Source organism: Geospiza fortis, unplaced genomic scaffold (genome assembly GCF_000277835.1).
Source record: "Geospiza fortis unplaced genomic scaffold, GeoFor_1.0 scaffold275, whole genome shotgun sequence".
NCBI lineage: Eukaryota > Metazoa > Chordata > Aves > Passeriformes > Thraupidae > Geospiza > Geospiza fortis.
The window spans coordinates 3,490,584-3,516,192 of record NW_005054341.1 but is presented as its reverse complement, the minus strand read 5'-3'; positions in this window follow the sequence as shown (position 1 = coordinate 3,516,192).

Sequence of the window (25,609 nt, the reverse complement as noted above, 5' to 3'; positions counted from 1 at the left end):
CTTCTGGTCTCACTGAGTGGCTCTCTGATGCTGCTGAGGATTTGAATGAGGCACAAGTCGTGATCCAAAGCCATTTGACATTGGTGAAGAGCTTGAAATCAGCTGTCAGGCTTTGGATCAGGCCCCAAAGGTGTGATTTTGGGAAAGCTGAAGGACAACAGAGATACCTGAGTGCCATATAACACAGTGTAATACTGATCCCCACTAAACTGTAGGGTTGTAATATAAATAACTAAAATAAAAGGAAACATTCTCTTTGCAAAATAAAAAAAAACCCAAACCCAACTATACCTGAGACGCAGTTGAGCTGTACTCAGTGTAACTTCAGAGATCAGGAAAATATCTGGGGCTTTGGCATTATTACAATAATCAGAGGAAGTTGTGGGGAAATACCTTGACTTTAAATTTCTTATGCAACTTTTCTTTCTTTTCCTTTCAGCCAGGAAATGTTATGTCTCAGCCTAGAGCTGGAAATACACACAATGAGTGGACATACAAAATTAAGAACCAGTTCCTGTACTCTGGAATTAAGGCCATCTGCTGCAGTTCACACTTCACTCCTTAAAGATCTGGCACATTTTTCCTGGATAAACCAAAGCAAAAGGAAAAGGGTGAGTGAGTGGGAGAATAAATCATGGATTTGGCACTTGTGTCAATCTAAGTGATGCAATTGAGATGTTCCTCCACTGAAATCCTACACTAGGACTGTCAATGGCAGATAAAGAGCTCACATTACTTTCAAGAATAAGAACATGATTCACAATAAAATACACTTTGGATTGAAAAACTGCATTTATGTCCAGGCTTAAGCACAGAGAAATCAGTTTCTTAACACTCTATCTCTGATCTGAATGTCCGTTCTTCACACACGTTGTGCCCATTTAAGTCAGAGATTTACCACAGTGAAAGAGAAGTGTCACCCCAGAGGCTTCTCTGTGTTTATGTGTTTAAAGAGAGAAGAAGAGAGAAAAATGAATGAATGTCCTTTTCTTATGCCTTTCTATCCTCTCACTAGCATGCAGAGGCCTATTATACCCACTAAGTTCATTTCCCAGTCCTGGCAAACGAGGCCTTTGCCTTGATGTGCAGGGATAAATAAGAACTTTTAATCATTATTATCATTAAAGAATGAAATGTCACATCAATTCAGCACTGAAGTGGTGAAAGGAAGTTTTAAAATGAGATTTCCTGTGGTATCTCCCACTAACTGTTTTAAACCCTTCCTGCACACACATTTACATACACCTTTATTAACCAGTCACACAAGGTAGTAACAACTCTCAGGGTCTCAACTCTGAGAGTCAAAAAAGTAAAAAAAATTAAAAAAAAGTCTGCTTGGAAGAGTCTTGAGATACTGACACAAAGATGGCACAGGAAAGCATCCCTCCTCCCTTCCCAGGAACAGGACATTCCTCTGGGGGAGGATTTAGAGAGCAACAGTGAGAGGACTTTGTGAAGCAGCTTCATGTGTTTAGGAAGAAAAGCTGAAAAGAAGGAGGAGCTGGTGAGTCGCTTGGTCCAGCTCATGCTGAGCAAAAGGAGTGCTCACAGTAGAATCCAAATACACCTGTTAGGAAGGCAGAGAAAGCCCAGGAAAAGCTTTCACAGCTGATGGGATCAGGGAAGGAGGGAGATGTCAGTCACATTTGATAGCAAACACAACCACTGGGTGCTCAAAAGCAGATTAATTTCTGTGTGCCAGAGGGGGAACAGCAGAGCTGGGAAGCATCAAGCCTTGAGGGAGCAAGCAAACTGCAGGACATGAACTCACCTCACGTGCTGCTGTGCCACCACTGCCCTACACCCAGTAACCAAGCTGGTCCTTGAAAACACTTTTAACTTCACCTACTCTTGACTCACACAGCGCTTGAAGGATTTCCTTTAGCCAGGGCTGGTTCTCAAGGCAGACAGATCTAGAACTCCGTGGCATCATCCCCAACACACAAACTGCCTCTGCACCACTCCATCCCTGAGCTATCCAGGAGCTGACCCTGCCTCTCCTCCTAACCACAGCTTCAGGATCAGCTGGATCACTACTGCCAAAGCTTTCCAAGGCAGGAACCTCGGGAGGCAGCTGGAGCAGACAATCTGTGCTCAGGCAGTCGGGGTTTGCAAAGCTGTGAGTGACTGATGGGTCAGTGCCACCTCTCTGCTGTCCCCAGCCCCTGCAGGTGGCACCCACACGTGCCTGGGGCTCACAGCACTCATCCCTCCCTCCTCACTAAAGACAGGAGCAATGAATGAACTCCAAAGCAGGGGGAGATGTGAAGAGCAGTTAAAAATGTATAAAAAATGAAAACATTAGTTATGACTCAAATACCTGAAATGGAAGCACTAAACCTTTTGTCTTCTGTTAAATACTGGAGATTTCACAGCAGTGACCAGCTAACTTGTGCCTGGACTTTTGTATCCTAAACCTTCTGTCTAATCCCATTCATTCCTATTTGTCCCTTTTGCTAATATTGGCCTTTTTAATCTCCCTTCATTTGGAAGCACCAGCCCTCCCAATACCTTTAACCACCCTCATTGCACTTTCATTGAAATCAATGGGGCTTTACAAATTACCATTGTAGAGCTGAATCCATTATGCCCATTACAGATTTAAAAACATGATGACAAAGAGCTCATCTGCACACACAACTCCCTCTCTTCTGCTGTAAATAACTCAGCCAGATCATTTTTTAAATCCTGGAGTGCCTAAATTATAGACTAACAATATGCAGAATTTCATCTTCAAATAAGTCTCTGGCTTTTTTTTTTTTTTGTAGCTCAGATAACACAGTACTTTTCACAGACTCAGCTAAACTGTGATAGTTTTTGTTTGTTTTCTCTTGTTTTTGTTTAAAAATGGATAAAGGCCAATTTAATTTAGATGGGATGCTCGGCGGCTGAGAAGTGAAGTGGCAGAATTTTGGTTCTACATGATGTTAATAAGGAGAATTAACAATCCAGCATCACTGCACAGCCCTTCCAAACAGGCTCTGACAAACTCCTAACCACATCAAAACCCCCATTTCCCCTCATTAGTGCCAGGCCTGCACCAGCAGGGAGGGAACTGGCAGAGTCAGCTCCTTGGACATCACCAGGCAGAGGCTGATTTCACCTGGGACACCTCTGAGGCTCCAGACTGATCTCTGGAACTTTCTCCAGGGCCTTTCTTGACCACATGGCTTCCTGACCCCACCTGATGAGGCCTCAGGAGCTGTGGATACCCTGAGCTGGTGATTTTCTTCCAAGCCCCTCAGTGCTGTGCCAACACAACAGGGTGGATGGAAGCCCCCAGCTGCCATGCCCTGTGCCAGGGATTTGGGGACTTTCTGCTGCCAAGTCTGTGGCAATGTCTTCATTTGTGCCCCAGGGCTGGTGCAAGGAAGGGAACAGGAGGATGAAATGGAAGTGAAACATGGGGACAGGGAAAGTGTGGGAGCACAGATGCTGTTCCCTTTTCTGTGGTGGCTCCTCTGCTACTCCCAGGGGCTGTGGGCACCAAGGACACATCCCACAGGCACCAGGTCCAGTGAGGAGCCTCGTGACATGTCCTGGGAGGTCACCTGGCCAGAAGAGCTCTACTTGTGACATATTCTGTGAGACCACTGTCACCTGGCCAGCAGAGCCCTCCTTGTGACACATTCTGTGAGGCCACTGTCACCTGGCCAGCAGAGCCCTCCTTGTGACACATTCTGTAACATCACTGTCACCTGGCCAGCAGAGCCCTCCCGTGAGGAGCAGGATAAGATGCTGTGGAAGGAATAAAGTGGTTTTCCCCAAGGAACTCTCCTCCTCCTGTGGGTGGGAATGATTTAGCCTATTGTGCAGTCTCCACCACTGTGTAATTTATATTCACTGGGGTGCCAGAACTGCACAGTCTCCTCTAAATATAAGCAATTAACTCCCATTAGCATTAGTGGGAATCACTCAGGAGACCATCCACCATTATTGATTATCTCGGTTTTTGTACCAACCCAAAAAAATGTACAAAGAGAAGAAAATGACATAGTTAGTGGCTTTGGCTAAGTTAAGGCAGGCAAATAAGATTCATTATCATTCTTCAGCTAAACAGTGGGGCTTATTAGAATGTAGTTCATTTACATACTTTGATCTGATGGGTGTAGATACCTAATTATACAGCAGCCAGCAACTTATTTTTGATGTTTTTTATTAATTAATATTCAGCATTATAATTAAATGCTCAGGCTGCTCTTCTGCAATTTCTTTTTTTCCCCTGTTGTTGTTGTTATTTCTAACACAAAAATAACTTTTAAAATGTACCTATGAAGTCCATGACCAGCAACACCATGCAATGAAATGTACTCCATCACTTGTAAAAAATGTGGCTGTGAGGGCTAAAATCTGTGTGGACATGCCCAGATTTTGATTTCTCCCCCACTGAGATGGAGTAGAGGCTACAGAAGTTAGGAGATATTCAAGGAATCACCAATCTGCTTCTGCCAGAGATCTCTTGCTCTGAGCAGCCCAGAAGTTTCCTCTGCAAAGCAGGAATCTCTGCAGGAAAAGGGAGATCCATCCTGCTAAAACTCCAGGAGCTGCCTGATGATTAGGTCATTGAATAAATCAGCCATGAGAGCTGAATTATATACAGATCACTATAAAAGAAATAATGGAATAAATAGCAAGTGAAGCTCACTAAGCCTTGGAATACAAAGAACTTTTTTCCTGAGCAGACAGTGCCGAGCAAGCTGCAAAATTAATTTACTATTTGTTCCCAGTTTTGTTACAATTGGTATCTTCACAAATCTGAGCCATTAGCATGTGAGTTTACAATTATCCTCTGAGCCTGGTAATGCCCTGTCATTCACCTCCAGGGATTTCTGTCAGGATCCAACTCGGTTCCTAAGTGATCCTCCAGTGGGACAGAATGACAGCACCATTATAGCTCCCTCCAGCAGGTGATGGTAATGATATTATTATTCCCCTGATCAGCTTGGAGATGATTGTTTGAACTTTATGAGTATTAATAGAGAAAATAATAAAGGTATTAATATTTGAAAGCTCTCTGTATTGTGTTTAGTATCATATTATTGCTACATTTTATGGCAAGTACTTTGACATTTCAGTGAATTTCCATTTACAGTATTACCACTATAATCTACTCTTTTGATAATTGCTTCTGGATACTTGTAAGGTTTAATTTCTGATATTTCCTCTCAATAAAGAGACCTGCATATGAAATTAATATACAGTTATCCTCACAAATTTACATTGTTAGCCTAGAACTGGAGGGGAGGGGGCTTAAAACAGCCAACAATATTCTGTGTGACTACTGGAGCAAATAAACCTTATTGACTTGTGGGCTTCCACATTGGCCAAAATTGCTTCTAATTCTGCAGAAGTATCCTCTCCATCAGAGCAATTAACAATATCCACAGAAAAGGGCAAGAGCTGCTGAGCAACTCAGGTTTTCAGAAGGAACCTCAGGATGGAGAAAAACACATCAAACAATCTCCCTGTGCTGGAAAAGAGTCAAAAAGAGTAGAAAACATTTCACCCAGGAAAAGGCAGCAGGCATAATGACTGGGTTGGGATGGGGCCATCCCACTTGGATGTAACCTGGAAATAATTTGATGGAGGGAAACAGCTGCTAAAGAGCCTGGGAAATGAATTTTCTGGATTTGCCCTTGGCCAGGAAGAAATGCAGAGAGGAGCAATGAAGATAGACTTACTGATGCTACAGCTTGTGTGGAAGGCAGGGAAGATACAGAGCACATGAACCAGAATTTGTACCTCATTTCTGGCCTGATGTTACTTTTTGAAAGCATTCTAGCAAACACTTGCCCTATGCCACATGAACTTCAGAGCAGTGTAGCTATTCCTGCAGAACTACAGATTTCATTCAAATATCTGCCCAGAATTCTGAGTCACTCCAATTCTGCTTGTAACAACTTGCACAAAGTTAATAAAGTTACAATTTTGCAGAGTGACATGACCATATATTCTGACTGCTCAAACCCCATTTTTCTAAAGGATATAAAGAGAAAACTCTGGCTTTAAGGAAAACACCAGCATTAGTCTGCCACCTCCTTAGTTTTATAACCGAGCATCAAAAAGGAATGAAGTTGGTAACTATTTCTCATTTTGAGGATCAAAAAAGGTTTTTTTGCTTTACTCTCTCAGTTCCAGAGCAGCTTGTAAATCACTGTCAGACACCACGTGAGAGATCCTCCATGCAGTGTTCATAGAACTGTGTGATACCCAGCGAGATGCACAGAAAACACCTCTGGTATTTCATAGTGCCAGGAGCTCTCCTGAGAGCCACTCCCCACCCAGCCTTCCCAGGCAAAACTGAGGGGTGCAGGGGGAAGGATTTAAACAACAGCCAGGTCACTCTGGGACTCATGGCACAGGATAATGGTGGCTCCTGGGAGCCCTGATCACCCATGGCCACCTGTAGAGATGTTTTTAAACAGAAAAGACAAAGAGTGTTTATGAGAAGGCCAGGGTTATTAAATGGAGCCTGGACCCAGACATCTATTTCAGACAAAGGGCTAAACCCCAACACTCAAGAAACTCTTCTGGTTTTAAGTTTTGCTCTTAAAATTCTCACTGTGTAAGACATGAGATTAAGAGGTCAGTTTTAAGGATCTGCTATCGAAACACAGGATTCACTTCCATTATGAAATCACCAGGGATGGAACTGAAAATCAAAACTTCCTCTGCCGTGCCTTTATTACCTATCAGCTCATGGAAATGACAACACCCAAGATCCCAGAATTTCCTGTTTTCAGCCAGTTCTCAGCACAGACCTGGACTGAACATCATTCATTAAAGTTTCTTTCCAGCCTTCAACTTGGCCACAGATTGGCACTTTGTCTGCAGGCTCTGAGGGCAGGAATTGCTGACATTCCCCAGGAAGTCAGCAAACATTGCTAAGAGAGTCTCATCAGCCCAGGATCTCCTGTGGCTCTCGAGCTCCTGCTGTAGCAGGGCTGAATTTGTGCCAAAGTCAGACTGAAGTAGCAGGAACATTAAAGGAAAGCCCTGGGCTAGGGCTGCCTCACAATTGTATTTACAATAGCATCACTGCCTTTGTCAGGCTTGTTCTCCATGGAATTGCATACCCACTTAAGGTTATGAATTTGATTTATCTGCAAGGTTTGAGGTGAGTTTCAATCCTTGTGGAAGCAATGGAACAATGGCAGGGAGCAGGAGAAGATCCAGGGAAGATATATCTGTGTGGGAATTTACCACCCACAGCTTTGTCAAGGCCCTGCAGCGCTGATTTGCAGAGCTTTGCAATCCACATTTCTTGTGTGGCCACTCCTAAATTAGTTCAGATTTACATCACTGTGGGCAGCAGGAGAAAATACAGATCTGAGGCAGCAAAACAAACATGTGCTTGGACTGAGGTGTCAGGAGGCACAGATGGATTGTGCCACCTGCACTACTCATTCTACAGCATGCTCAGGATAACTTCTGTGGGGTTACATTACAATTAAACTGATTTCCCACAGCATTAATTTCACAGTGATGTTTCAAATTGCTTAAGGCTCTGTCCAGAATAATACTGAACTTGGGACAATAAAGAAGTGGAGGCATTTTGAATGACTCAAGAGATGTCACTGTGAGACACGGCGTGAGCAGCCTCCGTTCAGGGCAGGGGAACACAGGCTGCACCTTTCCATGGATCCCACAGAGGAACAGCCCCAGGGGTGAAGAACTGTCCTTTCCAGCAGACTCCAAAATGCTGCCTAGTGTAAAGCTGGAATGCACTTCAAAGCTGTTTCCAGCTGACATTGCAAGTGTAGCTGAAGGCACTTCACATCCTATTGATGCCCTTGGACCACTTGGCAAAGTCTCCCAGTTGCAGGTTCCCAAAATACAATCTGCGCCCAATTATTGGATAATACTGAAATACCATCCCCAGCTACATCTTAGTGATGTTCCACTTTTCTGCCATAGACCTAAATCTTGCATTTTTCAAGTCAGTGGGAGGTTTGCTTGAGGAAGAAATAAAAGATTAGAGATGCAGAAAACACAAAGTCAGTAATTTGGCAGCCTGATTTTATAATAATCTTTGTCTAATGATTATTTAATATTGTACTAGGCTATTTAAAAGAATATTCTACAAAGTACTGGAGCTTCCTTTTCAAAGCCTGTGTAAAATGTGATTTGTAATTAGTAGCTTTAGATATGCAATGTGTGTGAGAGAATATTAGTATTCCATAAAAGCTGCTGTCAGTATAAGTTATATGGAGAAGCACAAAATAATATGAATACTTAATAGCTAAAATACTTTATTTAAAATTGATTTGCTAGGTTTTATAGAAGCTCCACCTGAAGAACTTAGATTTATTTTTTTCCTTTAAATTCTGTTCTGAATAAATGAGTTAGGAGCTATGACCACAAATGACCTGAGCACTAAGGGAATATATTAAAATTTACTTTTAAGTACTTCAAAGCATTTCACTTTATTCACATATAGACACTAGGTTTATTCAACTCTGGAAATTCCCACTGTAAATGTTCATTAAATATTCTGATATTTACAGTGGGTGTCGATGCAGGAAATTCCACTGACTGACAGCACCACTGACGCGGAGTTTGGAGCGTGGCCCGTTCCTAAAAAGCCCTGGTGCATCCATCACTGGGAATGAGAGGGGACAGCTTTTCCTGCAGCTTTTCCTGCAGCTTTTCCTGCAGCTTTTGGTGCAGCTGGAGCTGTGTGGAGCAGCCCGGGCCAGGAGCTCGCTGGGCTGTGCAGCAGAGGGCACTCACACTCTATGGAACGGAACAGCCGCTCCGCACCGCTGGCCAGCCCCGCTCCGCGCTGCTCAACCCTCGCTGCACAATTCCACCACATTTTATCCCAACTGCCTCGGAATTATTGGAAGAAAGTTAAAGGCAAATAAAAAGCAACCCAGGATTTCTTTGCTCATACCTATGAAACCTCCCCACACACATCCTAAAGTCTCAGGGACAATCCTGTGGGTATTAATCAAGAAGCAAAAGGTGCCAATCCTTGAAGAGTTCTCAACAGGCAGAGGGAGCAGGATTTGGCCATCAGAGAAGCAAAGAATGAAAAATGTTTCTTCAACTGCCTGGACCTGAGGCAAGGATTTTTTTAAGGCAGTAATAACATCAGCACTGGTTGCTCTGTGATCCTGCCATGCTGCTACTAAACCGTGAATATGAAAAGAATATCTAAATTAATGAGTCCTGTGTTCCCTAGCGTTGTGCCATGGCTTGATTTCTCCCTTCACAAAGGAGTTTTCTTAGCACATTCCCTTTCTGTCCTAGATAAAATAATTTCTGATCTTTCATCTACTTCTGGAAGGTAATGGCATGGTGAAGAATGTGATGTGTGAGCTACAGATGGCACGGAAAGAATCCAAGAAATCTAAAAATACAGTAAGCTTTACAGGAGAGGTTTCCTAAGGTGGCTGTCTCCTCCTTGACATCACTATTCAGCTGGCTATTGGAATGGGACTAATTTAATTAAGAGAACGGCTCAGATAAAACAGTTTTGTCACATTCCCCAAGTCCTATTCACCTTGCTTGAGAACTCAAGCAAGTCTCCTCTGAAGCAGTCCAGTGGCAGAGCTCCTGTCATGCGAGCTCAGCTGAGCAAAGCCACAATAGCAGCAATTGGCACAAAGAAACTACTGAAGTTAATGTAAAGATTATCATATTATTTTTCCAATGCTGACCCAACGGTCAAGGCAATTGCTGGCAAGAAATTGTTCACTGCAGTCTTGATCTTTCACTCTTTAAAAGCTCCAGGTGAGTTTTATTTGCAGTGTTTGGTCCTGAAACCCTCACAGCTTGTCACAAGCTGATTCCATTCCTCTGTTTTCTCAAGTATCTGAAGCAAAAGCAGCTATTTCTAAGCAATAAACAGATATTGTGGGTTTGGGCTTTTTGTTTTTGAAGGTTTTTTGTAAGAAACATAAGCAGAATGGTGCGATCATAACATAGTTAAAATACAAACCAGGTTGTTAATTTGACTGTGCTCCAGTCTCTCCTAGCATGAAACTTGATTTCCTAATAATAAATTTCTATCTGGTTTCAATAGGTAATCAAATACCACAAATCCACTTTGCATTTTAAAAAGAATGGTGTGTTTTATAGGAAAGAGAAAAAGCTGGATAAGATGGGTCTGTGGCTAAAAAATAAAGTTCTTCAGATCCCAGATCTTCTGTATGCCAGAAGTGCTGGGGAGGGGGTGGTGGGGAAAGGTGGGGAAAGAAATGGAGCCAAGGAGAAAAGGGTTAATAGAAGTTTTCCAATCTAACATTCTCAAAATAAACACATAAACAACGAAAAAAAGCCTCTATCTGACCAAGGGAGAAGAGTGTTAGAAGGATGTAATGGAATCCCTGCAGCATTTCAAACTCTACTTCAAATCTAGGTCTCTTTCCACATCCCATGTTCATTGCTTGCAGCAAAACTGGGTTCCTTTAAAGAGCATGTCCCTTTATCATCATAGAACCAGCAGTTTCAGATTTCATACTTGTGATCTCAATAGCTGGCGGGAATTTATATTCAGAACACAACTTTGGTGTATGAAACTGGGGAGGAATCTCACACAATGTCTTTGTGTAGCACCCAGCAATCTGAGGGGGGACCGGGGTATTTTAGCTGTCCCAACATTGTTTTTCAGATGTTAGGGTAAAAAAGAGGAATGCTAAACAAACAAGCAAAAAATTGCTTTGTGTACTGTTTGAGAAATAGTAAGGATGGGTCACCATTAACTGTTTAGTGCTTTTTTTGCTGAGGAACTGTTTCCTAAGGAAATGTGCTGGCTGCAGCTTTTCAGCCTTGCCTGGTAAAGCCTTCAGTGAAGAATCCCTGGCTTAGTACCTGCAAGTGTGTGTGTATGCACATACAAACACTTGCACTGCTCATTTACCCTAATTAACACTCCTAACTGCAATTTCACCTGGTTTGATAACTTGTAAGGGAGCCTGCTCAAATGTCAGTCTTCCTTGGGCACCAGGTTTTGTGCAGTGGTGTACAGAGGATTAGTGACACACTCAGGTGCACACAGTGTTCCTGAGGCTTGGCATGACTAAGCCCAGAATGTTTTTCTCCTTCAGAACTCTTTAAAATTCCTGATGGCACCTTTTGCCCTCTTTTCTCTATGACCTATTTCCAAAAGAGACACAGGATGCAGTGTTCAAGCCTTAGTGTTTCTTTTCTAGTGGCTCAGATTAAAACAAGTCATCTTTGTATCCCCCTAAACAGATCAAAAAATTCCTCCAGCACCCTGAGAAATGCATATTAATAAAAACAAATACGAACCCACTTTTCTGTTCTCTTCATTTTTTTTCCTAGTGAGGCCTGTAATCAACTTTGTGTAAAAATCTCTGGGAAAAATGGAAAAGTGGGAGCAAAGGCAGATGTTACCCCTGACCCCCAATATAATGCCAAAAAGAACCCTGAGCAGGAATTCCTGATGCCAGAAGAGACACTTTGAATCATGAAGAACTTCAGGAAAGCAGTAAGATCTCCTTTAACAAAAAGAGTTGCACCCACATGATTCCCACTCTTGGCTATTTTGCACTGGTGCATTGACTTTATCAAGCTACTGTAGGAGGTAACTTAAGTTGAATGTCCTGGCTTTGGAGTGATAATTGGCATTATTTACCTTCTTTTTTACCTCCTAGATTTTAAATTAAATTAAATTCCCCACGCCTGGTTAGCTGTAAAGTGCATATTACTTACCTGCATCTTCAGATCTTTTACAGTCCCGTGGGTAAATCCATAATTAGTTGGTTTTGTAAAACGCATATTATTTACTTGACAGGCCAGAGTGGCTCTAGAGGAACGGTCCTCATGTCTTGGTTAAGTGCATAATTAGGCAGGTTTTTTAAACCTATGTTATGTTCCCCATATTGAAGCCATTGCACTCCATTTGTTAAATATTCATACTTTTTTTTAATATATAAATGTATTATTTACTCAATCGGTCAAGACAGCATGTAATTATGTATTTAGAACGTGTGCAATGCATAATCAAAAATACTCATGAAAATGTATGGAAAAAATTACTTTGCACTATTAGGGCATTTTTAGGCCACCGTGTCCTCCCCATTGTCTCTCAAAATACCAAGTATGTTCAGAACAACTATTTAATGAACAAGCGTTAAACCAAGCTCTACTTAACAGGCTTCTTGCATATTGACCTAAGCTTTTAGACTAATTTCATAAATAAAGGGAGCATTTGTGGTATTTAGAAGCAGAATAAAACTTGATTTTACAGTCCTACCTCCTCAGTCCTTTGGGACAGATTCTCTCCAGGATAAAGGAGCGTTGTTCCACTGAAGAAGGCACTGGCATGTTCATCAGCAAAGCAGAGATGTCCTAAAACCCATGAATTATGACCTTCCAGGGGATGTTTCTGACAAGTATCTATGAGGATGCTCCTGTCAATGCAATGGTGATCTTTGAGAGTGACCATTCCCTATGGAAAAAGCCATGCAGGAAACTAATATTTCCATGGGACTCTGAGATTTTATGGGGGACACTGGCTGTGCACAGGCTTTGAGGATTTCATGAAGCTGAAGGTAATGGACATGAGGTTGTGAACAGCATGATAAAATCTGGAGAAGGTTTGAAGTTTCAAACCAGCAAGGTTTAAGTTAAATAATCAGAGAGAAGTGGGACCTCCCTGATCTCATATCACCCTTAGTGTTGCTAAACTGAACAGGAATGATGGGATGTTTAGTAACTTGTAGGATCACAGCTGTTCAGAAAGGGTGACACATCAGCTTCTTGATGGAAAGGACATCTTCCTAAGCATCTGCTGTTCACCTACTGGGGCAGATAAATAAGAATTGATCCCCCTCTCCTCCCATCTGCTCCCAGCTCCCAGCCTGTCCCTCCATTTCAGACAACCCCTGTAGCTCCCCAGCCCCTGGCCAGGTGTGGAGTCAGACAGCAGCTACAATGCCTTGGGGCTGGGCACCTCCTCCAAATTACAGCTCAACACCAACAGCAACCAAAAGAACAGAGTGTCCTGTCCTGTCACACAGCCCAGGAAAGTGCCAGCTCCCCTTAAAACCTCCTTCACACTCCCTGGAGCTCCCTCCTCGCCCCAAGTGCTGCAGCCATGCCAAGCTCCACCCCAAAGCCCTGATGTATCCACGAGCAGAATGTGCCTCCTTTCTGGAATCTGCTCAGGTTATGGGCACACAATCAAATGCAATCAAGGCACAGCAGCTAAACAAGCCAGCACCTGTCAGCTGGGCCTCTAAAGCTACCTCTGGAAGTGACTTTATGTTCCTCCCAGAAGCCTCTTATGGGAAGGGCCATGCAGGGAAAGATGCTGCCTTCACCCTCGGTTTGTTGGGCTGCTTATCACCTCTCTGCTCCATGTTACCTTCACAATTCAGCTGGCAAATCCAAATCTGGGAGTGCTCTATTTGCTTAGCTGAAAAAAAAAAAATGGAGAGGAGAAAAATATCAGATGGTTTAGTTAAAACAGATCTCAAAATTGAGTGGCTGCATGAGCACTGAATTGCAGAATGACTGATGGAATGTTCTTTTTCTCCTTGGACAGCTGTTTAAGCTGGCTGGGGTGATAACCCCTAGGACATCAGCTGGGAGGAAGTTAAGCCACTCTTGCACAGCTCTGGAACAGCTCCAGCCCACCCTGGCTGCAAAGGAAAACATGCAGCCTTAAATCCCAGAGGAAAGGGTCTCAATTTCAGTTGGTATGCTCAATAAATATAAAAAAGAACATGCAAGGCAAAACGAGACAGGTCCCTTAAACAAAGACTGTGATTAATTTTAAACTATGTTGTCCAATCATATTGATCATTATGGCCACTTACATTGACTATAACTACTGGACTTTTTCTGTTTTGTTTCTTTACTTCAACACAAAAACAAGCCCCCTCTCCCACAGTTGGCTAGATATTTCCTGAAATAACACATGAGTGGTGGCTATTTTACCCAGCAGGTTCCTTTATCACCACAGAGCAGGAAAGTTGACAGGCTTTGTGTCTGAAATGTAATTAGCTCGCAGGAGTACAGCCATAATGAAAGCAAAATTTACGTGATTGTTTGCTCTTTCAAAAAGGAGCAAAAAGTGAATTCCAAGGCTTGTGTTTGGGGGGCTTGTTCAGTCAATATCCTCAGATACTTCTGCCAAGGGGATGGGAAGCATGGAGTTTTAGGCCAGGTTTCTTTGAAGCTTTTAAGACCTCGAAAAAAAGAAATGAATGATGAAAAATGAGGAAAATTCTCTTTTCTAGATGCTTTTGAACCTGTTGGCCCCTACAAAAATTTCAGAAAGCAAAAAGCCTTTACTCAAACCAATTTGGTTGTGAGGTTTTCCACCTATGGATAGCATCTTTCTAGGAAAAGGAAGGGAAGTAGGAAATTTTTCATTTATATGATCTCCTAGCAGGAATGCTCTCACATACTGTAACAGCAGCTTTTCAGGACCTGCATGGAGAGATCCAGAATCACATTGTGGGAAAAGACCCTGAGATTTAAAGGTCATTTTTTCCTTTGAAAGCAAAATTACATTCTTTCTACCAGATGTTCCTCTACCTGCTTCCAGGCAGGACACAGTAAAAGAGACTCCAGCCACCTCCTCCAGTGCTGCTATAACCTCCCTGACCAGGAAGGCTTTTTTAAAATCCAGCCTGGCTCTTGCTACTTTCAGTCCATGGCTTTGTCCAGCAGAGACAGGGCAATTTATCTATCTGAAAAGAACAGTCTTGCTCCCAGACATCAGTGCCTCAGGCTCAGTAACCCATTTCCTTTAATCTTTGTGGGCAACATTTTCTGGGCTTCTGATTTATCCTCCCTGCTCTCTTCTAAACTGTGTCCTACTGATTCCAATCTTTCCCAAATTGCATTGGCCCAAACTGGATGAAAGGCTCCTGGTGGGGCCTTCTGAGAAATGGGAAATCAATGCAGATGTTCCCCAAGAGCTGCTATCCAGGCACTAAAGCTAAAGAGGAACATAAACAAGGTTCTCTCTACAAAATATTCAGTTAAACAAGTTTCTGTGTTGTCTCAGAAACCAGCAGTGGGCTGAAGAGGGTCCTTGCTGGAGTGACACAACCAGTATAAGAATTAATCCCATCATGTTCTCATATTTCCCTTTTTCCTAGCACAGACAGGAATAGCACCACAAAGGGAAGAGGAAGGTGCCTTTAAATTTCTCTGTATGCAGCCCTCCTGATCTTGTCCAGGAAAAAATGTGTCAAACATCAGATTCTACTTTGATGCAAGAGGCCTTTCACTTGAGCAGAAGCAAACCTGTCTTTAAGAGTGTTGGGGTGTAGCAAATAAACTACCCCCAAAAAACTTGCTACAGAAAACAAGTTTAGGAAAACTTATTAACTGCAATTTAGCCAAGAAGACACAAATACTGTATCTGTACCTGTGCTCTCAGAATTGATGCAGATTTTATTTTAATGTCATACTGTCCACAGGGAATGGTGTCATCACTGGGCAAGTTGGTTGTAAATAGAAAAAGCCATCAAGATGATGAAGAAAAAATAGATTTTCTTTCCATCTCCCATTGCAGAAAAGATTAGGAGTTGTAGAATTTGGAGGTATTTTGCTTTGGAGCAGGGAAATTTGTGCATGTTCTTCTGAGAAGTGCAGGGAGTTTGCATCGTGCTGTGATCTAATGTAGCAAACTGTGATCCCTCAGAGCTGATGCTGCAGGACCTTCCCTGATTCCTGTTTTGCAGATGAAAAGTTCCCCTCCTGATCCACCAGCGCTGCTTAATGCCCTGGATACAACTTGGGTTGAATGAACTGCCACCAATGGCAGGTAACTGGTGACCAGCAGACACTATGGTAAGGATAAAATCCCGCTCAGTGGTCAACACACTGCAGTTTGACATTTTTGTTGTCACTCTATCCAATTAATCAGGAACTATTTCTTAATGAGTGGACTGCCAAACTGGTGTGATTATATCCTTTGAAGTAAAAGTAGGTCTCAGTCTGCCTATTTTATTTTTATTTTTGCCTTTTCCTTAAATCAGCAAATCCTCTACATAGCCTTTTGCTGATTTTAAGAGGCATATGGTTCTTAATCCAGCGGTGTATGAATTATGGCAGTAAATGGCTTTGAAAGTGCCTCGAAAGCAAAAATATGGAAATTTCCCTCCCAAGAGACCAGGATGAGCAGTCATTATTTTTGTGATTGCAGAGAACACTGCCCAAGTGTTCCAAGACTCCATGTGTGTAATTGTTTGTCTCTTTCTTGCTTTGAAGTATTTTTTTTTTGCAACAGCAAAACCTCAGACACACTCAAGGACAACTTCCACAGCTTGGTCAAGAACACCAGCGTATCTACATATTCACTAAGTCATAAATCTTCTGTACTTTGGCTATGCATATATGACACATGACCCTTATTTCTCCCTTGTGGTGGCAGTCTGAGACACAATAGAGGTCCACTAAAGCACACAGCTTCCCTCTCAGGTAATATTTCATATGTATCTCTTTACAGCCACCAACACATCGAGGTAACTGAGCTGCAGTCTGGGAGGGGAGTTTAACCATAATTGTCTTAAATTGTCTAATTTGGATAAAATGAGCAAGAAAATTCCCTCAGCTATTTGTTAGTCTAATAATGTCATCTATATGTTTCTTGCCTCGTGGTATTCTGCTTTGTAAAGGGGAATGAACTATAGTCAGAATCCTTTGGATATTTGGTTCGATCTGTCTGTCAGACATTAATTAGTTTCATAGCAATCTCTCACTGCTGTCTTGTGGAAAGACAGCAAGACTGAAAAATAAGCCAGGACGACAAAGGGAAAGCTTGACTTGCTTCTGACCAAAGAAATCTGTCATTAAGAAAAGGTTCAGAACTCAGATCTGAGGCTCCTTTGCCTGCCTTGTGGGAGTACAGATGACTGGATTAAAACATTAATGTGTTATTATACACCAAATTGTCTCCTCAAAGAATGGTCTGTTTGCTCATTTATTTCTATGTACATAAACAACTGGAGAGAGGGAGATTTCCAGGGCAGGAACTCAACCATGCGACTCTCACTAATGACAGTGGCTGTTAGGCAGCCAAAACCTCGAACGAGCCTTCTAAATTAACCTTAAAATAACATTACTGAGGCCTCAGCAGCAGCTCTGCAGTTAAATCCATATTAAAATTTGCGCTTGGAGCATCACTAATGTCCCAGGATTTCCTCCTCAAATTGCTTTGCATCATCTCCCTATTTTACATGCCGAGGTCTAATTCTCTGCTTTGGAGCAGCATCCTTTAACATGGGTACAAAGCACATTTGCAGCAGCAGCAGCAAAGTGCTGCTACAGTGCACAGAGTCGTGTCCTACCTCTCCAGGAGACAAGGGAATTTGCCCATATGTATTTAAATATATTGACTTTCACTCAAAAGGAAATTTAACCTGTTCCATTAAAAAATCTGGAGCCGTTATGCTATTTCTTCACACACTTGGTGATTCCTTCCTTCTATACCTTATCCCTCATATTCCTAAGCCTCTGTAAATAAAGCAGTTTTATTTACATTGCTAAGTAGAGACACTGGAGTTTTTAAAATGCTGATTGACAGGTTGAGTTTTTACATGGAATATGTCTATCAGGCTTACTGCACCAATATACAGTTTTTTTATTTTATAAAAAAATAAATTTAAAAAAACAGAGGGGGAAAAAAAAGGAGAGGGACTAAACCAATCAAGGCTTCTTTGAAACATTTCATCCCCAGAGTGTTTTAAAGGACAAGTAGCAAGACCAGGGCTCTCTCAAAGAGATCATAAATACCTACAGGAGTTTTGAAATGCTCCTTAAAGGGTGCTTGCTGTCCTAAAATTCCTGTATTAGCATCCCTCATTCTATGACATAATCCTGCAATGCATCCCAGAAGATTTTGTGCTTAACCTCAACTACAAAATGAGGTGAGATCATTAAAAGTGAGGTTTCACTCACTTTTATGAGTGAAAACTTTTATGTGTATCATACACTTTTATGTGTATGAGGAACACACCAGATTCCTTACTCAGTTTTTACAGGGTCTTATTCTGGCTCCAACAGTTTCTACAGTAGTTTCTCAGCCCCTGGTAGATACTAAAGAGACTTTTGAAGGCAGCTTGCAGTAATGCAGCCACATCAACAACTCTGAGTGCTATTTACTGACACATTTAGCTCACCACAAAACTGAGACCAAACTACTGGGGAAGAGCTTCCCTGTTGGGAGAAGGAAGTAGCCTTTCCCTCAAAATATTCCAGATGCTCTGTCACTCTGAACCCTAAATCAGATTGGAGAGGCAGAGGCATTGGGTGTTTTTTGAGATGGTTTTTGAATTATGTCATGGGAAAAAAAATTCCCTTCACTTGATTTATTTACAGTGTCTCTTCCTTGAAGGGAATTCAAATATTGTGCATTAGGAAAAAAATCCCAGGCAACTGCAGCACAGTTAGAATTTTAAAGGCTGTGTTAAAGAGAGGCTCCTAAATCCATGCACTTCTGAACTTAGTGCTCACAGCACAGTTTCCCCTGGGCCAAAACACATTGGGCCACATTTCATAGAATCACCTTCTGCTATTGCAGCCCCATGAGGTGCTGTAGGAAAACCAGGACTGCAGGAAAGGCCAGCTACAGCTCTTTCCAAATCTCCAGCAGATTGTTTCTTGGTCTGGGTAAAGACACTTCAGATTCCATCCAAACTGGTTCACACGTTTTCTTAATAAGAACTTGTGTCAAAACGTTTCAGTTGTCAGAATATTCACCTCTGAGCCTGAGCTTGTAAGTACAAGTCCACACATTAGTTTACCCATCAATATCCTGTCTGTATTTTTGTCTGTGCATTCCTAAAGTGCCCATCACCCTGATGCAGAAGTGCCAGTGCAAATTCTCACCCCGTGTTAGTTTGACAGCGCTGTCATCAGAGCTGGCTGTGCTTCAACTAAAATACAAACCCATGGCTACTCCTGTCCAGCTCTGGGAGCTACTCTGCAAGTTGGTGGCTCCATGACAAGAGAAGCAGCAGGTCTAGTCCCATGCTCAGGTTACCATTCCCTTCTACAACAAAACAGGTCTTAAATCCCAAAGCTGAACAAATCTTCATCATTGGTGAGATTGGGAGATGGTTCACGTGGAAAACTCACTGTCAAGGGCTTAGGAAGACTTTTAGGTATGAGGAAAACAACCTTAGAAACAAAACCTATTCTGTTCTTCATCCCACACAAACCCTAGGCAAGGAGCACACCATCTTCCCAGAAAAACCCACCCTTGTCTTCAGACAGCATCTAGAAGATATAGAAAAGAGCAGCTCATCCAGCACCAGCACCACTTGAATGGCTGAATGCAGAATTAAAAACAGGCTTTGCTTCCAGGTGCAGACAGATGTCTGATGTGAAGATATTGGCTGTCTCTCACCAAAAATGACAGGCATTTTGGTAAGGCTTTTCTTAACAGATGGCAAAACTTGGGTCCTACTGATTGCTGCAGGATCTGGAGGCACTCAACACACAGCAGGATCAGGCCCAAACATGGGGCTGAACACCAGGTTTCATCCACATTGTTAAGAAAAGTTATTGGTGTGAAAAGGGTGTTCAGGCACTAAGCATCAGATTCAGGGGAAAAAAAAAAAGAGACCAACAAGCGTTTGCAGTGTATTGTGATGTTTTCTTTTGTATATCGTATCAATGACTGTGTAGTGTGCTCCCTGAAAATCCAGCCCTTGGTAATTGTCAGGGAACTTCATTCTGAGTGCAGGCTCTACTGGAAATTAATTGCTTCAGTGCAATCTGAACCACATCATAAATGTCATGTAGAAGGTGCAGGGAGTGAGGAGGCAATGACAGCTCTATCCGCACTGTTTCATTTAAAGGTGGGTAAAACACACTGCGACAGAAGTGCTCTTCATCAATAATTTAGTCCGCAGTGTAAAGCCAAGCCTTGCCAAAGATGCCAGGGGAGCAGCTACCTCCCTGGTTTTAATGACACCAGCAGGGAGGGGTTGAGGGGCCAGCTCAAATCAACATTCATTGCACATCTGGGCATGTCGGCAGATGAAGATATCTAGGACTGAGCTGACAGGACAAAGGGTTGAAAAAAGAAGTGTAACCTAGAAAACCTTTACTTTGAATTCTTTGTATAAATTCAAGGGGGATGACAGTTCCTAAGGTCATCTTACATAATAAAACTACAGTGATCTACATAGAGAATTTTAACTCTTTCCAACACATAATCAAAGCGACCGCAAGTTAAGTTTATATTATTCACTTTGTGAATGTAAAATGCAGAATCCTTAATTCTCTGAAAAGAACTGTTTTAATGAGCAGAATGTTAACATTTATATGCCTGATTTCATGGCAATAACCCTAATTATAGTAGCACGGAAGCCCCACAGCACTGGAGGGTCACTGAAGTTCCCATTATAACCCTTATCTTAGGGGAGTTTTAAGTCTGTGCCATTTCCCAGCACACCGGCTGGAACTTGCCATGCAGGTTAGCGCTGGTTTACTCCTTCAAATTATAGTTTTACAGCAGTTTTGTTTGGTTCTTAAACAGCTTCTGCTTGCCAAAACCCCGAGTTTTTACTGTGTTTATGACCATCTCCACACAAAAGCCTATCCATTTGCTCTGAGGAGAATATGACGTTCAGGTGCAAGGAGATGGATCCATCTCTGTACCAAACTCCGGATCCTCACCCCGGGAGGTTACAAAGCTGTGTAGTTACAACATGGTTGAAGCTATCCCGACTTGTGGGGTTCTGGCAGAGCTTTCAGGCACTAATCTGACATTCCAGGCTACACATTGGATGCCTGTGGTTTGGCTGAGGGGTGAGGACTCGTGTCATCCAGGTGCAAAGCTGCCACCTCAATCCAGAGAGGTGCCAAAATTCCTTTTGTCCAGGCAAGAGCAGCTACAGAAAACAACCACATCCACCTCCAACATTGTCCATCAAAATTGCTTCTGCAATAGCAATAATCCCCACTGCTGGCAAGTTCTGATTAAATTATTCAACATCACAGTACCTGGAGCTGAAGGCTATTGAAAGCACAGAATTGTTTTTTCCTTATCCAATAAAACTATGGAGTTAATTCTTTTCTGCTCACATATTGGAGGAAATACTAGGTGCCTTCCATGATCTCTAAAGTCATCCAGACCACACCAGAGCTGTGCTTACAGCATAAGCTTCATCCATGACAACTTCATTGAGGACTACTGCAGGTTTTACTCCCATTGGGGGGTCATATGGGAAGGCCACAAACAAAGGAGTCTGGGGAATACAGGAGGTGGCATCTCTCCTAATTGCATCTGACATTTCACTTTCATCTTCCTAGCCATCCAAAGGTACAGAGTGAGTAATCCAGTTGTTAATAATAATGTTAAAATGCTAATGGCACCAGGAAAGCCCTCTGAAAGCGCTGCAGAAGAGGTATAACATTTACATTCTGGAGAAGTTAAACACTACGTGTAGACAGATCATCACTGGCTCAGGTGATGATTTCCAAGAGGGAACTTGAACAAGAGCAGGTCATAATAATTATATTTGGTGTCTGTGAGTAGAAAAAACCTTCCTCAGTCCATCCTCAGGAAGGAAGACATTCAGATGCACTCAGAATAGCATCACAGGATGAAAGCCTCTGAGATGACAGCAATACTTTCCCTTCCACACAGCATCAGAGCCTCTGGCCACTACAAGCTGCCAGACCAAGTCTCTTATTGTCACAGTGTGCTCTGCACTGGGTGTTACCAAGGAAAACCCATCCTTCCTCTGCCACTCATCCCCCAGCACCAGGAGAACACATGGATGGTGTTACATGCTCAGTGGTTCTCACTATCACTGTTTATGCTGGTGGATTAAAAGGAAAGGTGACCATTATCTGAAAATCAGACCAGGAATATGGTCAGCTCTCTAAAAGCTTCCGAATTACACTGGTCACTATAAATGTGAGATTTACCAGAAAGGTCATTTGAAAGCCTATTCCAGTGTTGTTTCTTTGCTTGGTGCCTCACTTTTGGGAAGAAGCCTGAATTTTAAAACTAAAATCTAAGCTGTGCTTCTTTCCCTGCTGAATTGCAAAAAACTAGGAGCCCTAATTATAATAAACTCTGATAATAATAGCATCCCACATTACTAATGTGCACTTAGAGAGATTCAAATGAGGGTGTGCATGTGCACTGGGAAAGGATAAGCACAAAGCCATAAGTGGCAGACTTTTCTTTCCAAGTGCCAGGCTAAGCAGAGCCATTTAACAAACACAGGAAGCAGGAAAATGGAATTTCAAAGAAGAGTGATCCTGACTCACAAACATGGCTCTGAGGTGTGTTTTTAAGGACAGGCTCTGTCCCATACACATTTACACCCTGTGGGAGAGGGGTGTGAGGGCAGGGAGCTGTCTGAGCAGCTCCTCAAGAGGTAAAGCAGCAGAGGTTCAGGACCCCTTAACTGCAGCAGTCAAGTGCATTGACTTGTTTAATTTTACCCAGCAATTGCCAGACTCCCAGCTGGTGCAGCCTGGCACAGCTCCATGGATTTCAGCAGAGCTACTACAACTGACACGAGCTGGGGATCTGGCCCAGTTTCTCAATTTGTCAGAGCTGGCCATTCTTAGGGCACTTTCCTGTCCTATGCAAATTGTCATCGTGGGCTTCATGAGCTGCAGAGTTGTGACAATCCACACCAGCCACCCTTCTGCATCTTCACTGTCCTCCTTACCTCCACTGCAGGATTCCTGCAGGATCAACATCCCAGTACTGAGAGCTGAACCCCACAATGAGACAATGAACAAAACTATTTGGTTACACTAGAATTTCTAACTTTGGGAAAGAAAGGAGTTCGAAAAAATTCCAGCTTTAGAAAAAGAAAGGATTTGTCTGGGACAAAGTTAATTTTGTTCCCAGTAGCTGGTTTGGATTTAGGATGAGAATGACATTGATAGCACAGGGGTGTTTTAGTTGTTGCTAAACAAGTTGTTTACAGCTCACCCTAAATCAAGGAATGCTGAGTTCCCCATGCTCTGGCAGTGAGGAGCTGCACAGGGAGCATGGCCAGGACAGCTGACCTGGCCAGAGGGATATTCCATACCCTGGGATGACAGGGACGGGATAAACTGGGGGAAAACTGGAGGGAAATCTGGTCAGGGGGCCCTGCTCCAAAACAGTCTTGGCATCACTTGCTTTGTATATTTTCCCCTCTTCCTTTTCTGTCCTATTAAACCATCTTTATCTCAACCTGCAAATTTTACTCTTTTTTTTCCTGATTCTCTCCCCCATCCCACTGAAAGGAGGGAGTGGCTGTGATGTTTTGCTGCCTGCAGGGTTCAACCACAACAAAGGGTTGCAGAACAGTAAATATCAAACAAAAGAACCTATCCCGGTAAAAGTGACACTGCAAACAGCTAAAGCACTGAAAACAGTTATTTTATACGGCATGAAAATCAGCAATTTTACAAAGAAATTACTGTGAAATGCATAATAGTCTTACTTCTAAAAAAAAAAAAAAAAAGAGAGAAAAACTATATCAAAGTCTGCATCCTCCCCCCCAAGCAAATGCCCATCATGCAGCCCAATAGGCTTAATCTGCCATAAAGCCAAATACTTCCCAGAGGAGGTGATCGTTAGTTTGAACATTAATTTCCCTTTCCCTCTTCTTGTGTATCCATTAAGTTGAATAACAAGAAATGTTCATGGCCATAAGGTGTGTTTGATGGCAAGGAGTAAAAGAAAATGTGCAATTAAAAGATGTAAATGATAAACTGCACAACTTCTCAGCTGGCTTGACCAATATGTGGGACTTGTGGGAGATGCAGCTTTTGTTCTCCTGTGTTGAGGTCAACGAAGTGCAGAGAGCCAAGGATGGCAAAAGTTGGAGGGGGAGAGAGGAATTATTAAGGCTGCATCTTTGCCTTGCTCACTTACATTTGCAGAATGTGTTTCTTGAATGATTTTGAAGCCCAACATATAAAAACCTGACTATTTATATATTTGATTCTTTAAAAGCAATTAGGAATACAAAGCAGATGGTACGGCATTGTAGATTTCCCTTTTCATATTGCTTAAGCACTAGAGATCAATAAGTCTAATATAAACAGATGATTTCCATAGCAGGGTTTATAATTAGCTGGCACTGAATGTGTCCAAACTCTAAAATAATTAGCAGAAGCATGTGGCACACCATTAAAACCTTGTGGCTTGTCTGCATTTACATTTATAATTATTAAAGTTAATTATGATGCTTGTGGTGTGGTTCCAAGCTCCTTTACAACTTAGATTAAATATTTTTTCAGTCCTACTTTTTCTTTCAGCCCACCAAATGCCAGCACTTTCAACAAACCCCATTTCATCAAAAAGAAAAAGTGGAGGTTATTTTTATAGGAATGACCTGAATATTTTCCTAACTAACACTTTTATTTTTCTAAAGGGACATGACACAGGAATTGAATAACTCAGCATTTTGGTGAGAAAAAATCCTGATTAGACATAATAATTTTAAGGTTGCCTAAGAAAACCTTTATACTTAAGCCTGATGTACTGTTTTAAATAAAATTCAAACAAAGAGCAACCATTAAGTAATCCAAACATATCAATGACATTCAAGACCTTACAGTAAAGTAAATCTTAATTTTACATGTCCTGAACCTGGGCAAATCCCCATGAAAAAGGCAGCATGACTGGGTGTAAACATCATCTATTGGGCAAGGACTTTTGAAGGTCCAGTTTGGGTTTGCACATCTCTTCTCACAACCTAGGCTACAGAAAGCCCAGGCAATCTACCTGGTCACTCATGAAAATAATTTCCATAAACATTTATCATTGAGACATTTTGTGCCACATCCAGAACCCCAAAGAAGTTGCACTGTTTGCATAATGCATTTTCTCAATTATTCATTTCCCTGAATTTTTCTTTCCTTTAGTGTAAACAAAGCTGAATTCCACCCTGCCACACATGTGGCTGAGTGGAATGGGATGGATGCCCTGAGGAGGGGGGACCCCTGGGATTCAGGGCCATCACTGTACTGGGCAAGCAAGTAAAAATTGATTTAATTTACCAAATCACCTCATCCTGTAGGATTAGGGGAACATGGCTGTGAAGAACAGCGACTCTTCCATCGCACATTGACATGTTGGTGTGAAATTCCTAAAAATTTCTGCAGCCAGCTCCGCCCTGCAAACCATGCAGTGACAGTGACACCTTCTCTGCCCTCCCTGCAAGTGCAAGCACCATGGGGGCAGGCACAGAGGGAGGGGTTTGGGCAGTAGAAAATACCACAAAGACCAAACACCAGTGGGAATCATTCCCACACGCCATTCCCAGAGAGAGCAAAACCTAAATCTTTGCATGCAAGTGGTTTTGATCAGCTGCTGGAGGTTACTGGATGGAGCAGATACCTGAGAATAGGGCACAGCTCTCTACTTCAACAGCACTAGTTTTAATCCTGGGGATTTTTCAATAAAAGGAAATAAAATCTTAAAGGCCTCAGGGAGGATTAAGATTAGATTTTACAGAAACAGAGCCTTGCACCTCCCAGGTGGTATTTCATAGGCACAAGTTCTCCCATTTCTGAAATCACCAGGTCTACCCAATTTCTACTGCAGAGAAACCTCCCCCTCCCTCTTTAAAACATTTCTGTTCTTCACATAACATGTCCGTCATGAACTTCTTGGCCCTCGTTCTTGTTTCCCCTGGCTCAG